This window comes from Coffea arabica, chromosome 3c (genome assembly GCF_036785885.1).
Source record: "Coffea arabica cultivar ET-39 chromosome 3c, Coffea Arabica ET-39 HiFi, whole genome shotgun sequence".
Taxonomy (NCBI): Eukaryota; Viridiplantae; Streptophyta; class Magnoliopsida; order Gentianales; family Rubiaceae; genus Coffea; species Coffea arabica.
In genome coordinates this window covers 19836115-19839879 of record NC_092314.1, presented here as the reverse complement: position 1 = coordinate 19839879, position 3765 = coordinate 19836115, and the positions used below count along the sequence as shown (strand labels likewise).

The 3765-nt window shown below is 39.3% G+C and overlaps 1 long non-coding RNA gene across 1 annotated transcript; it reads right to left on the bottom strand.

The window, feature by feature from the left end:
- Positions 1 to 1384: 1384 nt before the first annotated feature.
- On the bottom strand, positions 1385 to 3078 carry LOC140038082 (uncharacterized). The gene is made up of 2 exons (XR_011841893.1): positions 2949 to 3078; positions 1385 to 1728 (listed from the first exon to the last, which is right to left on the bottom strand). It is a non-coding gene; the product is annotated as an uncharacterized lncRNA (long non-coding RNA).
- Positions 3079 to 3765: the final 687 nt, after the last annotated feature.

The following is a 3765-nucleotide window of genomic DNA, read 5'->3' as shown; positions in this document are numbered from 1 at the left end:
AAAATATAATAACTATACCCAATAGATCACCATTTCACGCCAATCTCCGTCCACTAAGCATCCCTCTTACCTGGCCCACATGTCAAATATAACAAGAGGCGTAATATTCGAATATATCAAATCCAGTAATAATAAACATGACCCATGGTTTGTCAATCATCTCGACCAACCCCTTACTGGCTTGTTTCGACCAACTACCCAATCGGGTTTGAAATCTCAAGAACTTCGTATAGTCGATGGGATAACATACCCAAATGACTTCAAGTCATGCATATGAATATCATTTTTGTTGGAAACAGTGTCACGTTAGGGCAAGTGTGATAGAGTACACACTCACCCAATCAAAAGTAAGGCAAGTAGTCAACCAATCAATCATTTCAAGATAGCATTTCACAAATTCACAATCTTGTCATGATCACGTGTCAATCAAGCAATAAGTCCTAACGTGCAGTTACAACACTCATCAACCGATCAAGATCTATTAATGTCAAGCGCAGGTTTTGCCTCCTGGCCACTCTCAAATCCTGTGATCATATACAGTATAGCAAGAAGTCATCAAACTTTCACTTGGACACCACACATATAATCCCCCATCACTTTCAAAAATTACAAAGTTTACATGTGAAAAGCAAGGGAAAAATCATGTATATGATAGCTCAATGCTTCAAGCATAATGTTATTCTTGATTTTGATGATCACAAAACACTTTGAAATGTTTATCTAATTCTTTTCAAATATAAGTGTTTTGCTTTTAAGAGAATCAGGTACAAAGGTGTCAAGGAAAGAAAATCAACCAAAAGAAGAAGCAAAAACAGGGCACTTATGTCGGACGTCCTAAAGGAAGCTGTCGGACGTCCGAAAGAATGAAGAACATCAAGAAGGAAACTCTGTCGGACGCTCGTAAGGAAGCATCGGACGTCCAGGAGGATCGGACGCACGCTTCGGACGCACATCGATCGCATCGGACGTCCGAGAAATTCTGCAAAATTTTGATGACTCTCTGACGACGTATGGACGCAGATGCTGTCGGACAATAATATCCCATCGGACGTCCGAACGACAATTTGGCTGATTTTCGGACGATGGGATCGGACGGTGATTCATCTGTCAGACGTCCGACGGCCCCAACGGCTAGCTGACTCTTCATCTGCCTACTATCCGTTGGAAGCATTATTGAAACCCATTTTTGGTCCCATTTAAATACAAACGATTCTGAACCAGTGAGAGACTTTTGCACACTTTGTTTACAAGATCTCAAGAGATATTTTAGTTAGGAAATAGTCTCCCAAGCAAGATTTGTGTGGCGACCCCACTTTCCCCTAAGGCGAACCAGAGGGTTGGCGGGCCGTCTGCCTAGCTCTCGCCAGGACTCGCGCAAGCAAGCTAGCAAAAATCCTTTCGAAGTATAACCTAATCTATTACAACATCGTTTCCCTCCAAATAAGCCGGTTTCTAGAATCACATTAACTTCAGAGATAACAGTGCCTTAAGATAGCCAACGTCGATTCTTAAAATATCTTCCCGAATACAACCCAAGAAACAAAACATCAATTCAAATACATCCTTACAAGCCAAGTAACAAATTCATACAAGCCACATACAAATCCAGGGTTTACACTTTTCCAGCTTCAAGTGGCAACCTAAGGCAAAACTACAATGTTTAACTCGAATTACATTCATGAAAGTAAACAATCTAGTACTACTTCCGAGCACCTTTGGTCTCAAATCCTGTAAAAGAAAATCACAACGTGGAATGAGCTACACAGCCCAGTGAGATTCCAAGACACTCTAACAGTTCAAACAAATCAAGAAAGTTGTGCATGTCATATGCATGGTTCGAGGTTACACAATGGCAGGTTATCATGAGGTGATAATCATTACTCGGGTAATTGCTACTTTGAAAACACATGTAGTAGTAGTACTTTTGCTGGTAACTTTACTATGAGTACAACTCATAAATTATCTAAAATCACTAACGTATTTTTGGAATGAATGACCATATAAATATATTTTCATGAATTTTTAGTCAAACAAATAGTGGCTCGTCTGACTAGAAGAACATTACAAGGATTGCTTCATCTCAGAGATTAATGCTCATGAGGAGTCTTACCCGAGAAATGTCAATTAGGAGAGCAATAACATTATTAATAGCAAAGCAAGCACAAAAGGATACAGTACTCGGTCCACTTCCCGCCCTTATAACTCCGATCGGTAACTCCTTCGATTGATTGGCCATCACCTTATCCCTCCAGTGGTAGTACTCGAGTATACCGAAACGGTTGTCCAGGGTTCCAACCTACCCGACCGAGCCCAGTCCTGACTCGAGTAGGTCAGTAACCGAGGCAGGGCCCAAGTTCAGCTTATAGCTTACAACATGCACAGGTAATCAAGTAATTCGACAAAAAGTAAAATTCATCATTTGAATAGGTCGAGTGAGGTAAAGTACACACTCGCCTAACAATGATGGACAACTTCATATAACATGTGATTCATGATAATCAAGTAACCAAGTGGATACTTAGCACGTAAGCACGTAAGCAATACAAGTTGATTTCATGGGAGCATGTAATTCACGGATATCGAATAATCATATAGATTAGAAATCATGTGAGCAAATAGTCAAGTAATCAGGTAGTCATGTGGGTTGGTAAACGGTTCACGGTTAACGGTTAACGGTTGGCGGTTAACGGTTGAGTAATGATGGTTATTTGGCAGGCATTTGCCATATTAATAGGCCATCATTGGCCGTTATCCCATTTTTACCATGTGAGAGTCGAGGAGATTCACTCCGACGACGTATGCAACCATAGCATACCAAGTCATGTTATTCGAGCATTTTCAAGCATGGGTATGGTAAATATTTAACACATAGTACTTAACACTTAGAAATCATGAAATGAGTATGTCCTAGACTTATTCCATTACGTATTCCTATATGGAACACTCACCTAGTCAAACAAGCGCAATAGGTCTCAAACAAGCGTTTTAGGCGTCCGCTCCGAGTTCCTCTTGGAGATCTCCTCGATTGCCTGAGCAAACAATAATTCAAGTACCACTCAATATCGCTACGAATTCTCTAGTTTTCAATGAAGATTGTACGCTAGTACAATCTAAGAAATTAACGCGGAGACGAGCCTAAGAATTCGTGTAACTCGAGGTTCAAAAGTGGGGTTTTGAAACACAAGACAAATCTGATTTCCATCTCTGGATTCAAATGTAAAACAATCAAATGATATTGAAAGAAATGAAGAGTTCGAATCCCCTTAGTTTCCTTTAAGTTAGAAAATTCCAGATTTAACAAGTAATCTTTGAAAAATCATATCTTACTCTCTACAAGCCCAAAATTGGAAAACTTGGTACTATTGGAAACCTCTTTGAAAGTACTAAAAGTTCCTAGAATACACTTTTCCATGATTCTAAATGGAAGATAGTCAAAAATGGGCTCAAAGTTACTGTTTTGGTTCATAAGGCAGATTTAAGTTGGTTTTTGGCCAACTTTGAAAATTCGGCAAAATTCACTTGATTGGAACTAGCCTTTTAAATTTGATACTCTTTTAGAGTCGCAATCCAAGTTTACAGTAAAACAAACAGAATGAGAAACGGAGTTTTGAGCACCAAGATACGGTAGCTCAAATTTACTAAAAGTTTCTTGTTAAACAAGGGTTTTCCAAAATCAAGTCTCGAACTTTGGTAATTTATTTGACCCATGAAACGGCCTCGGAATAACACCATAATTAGCAGTATAATACTACCATATAAGGGTTA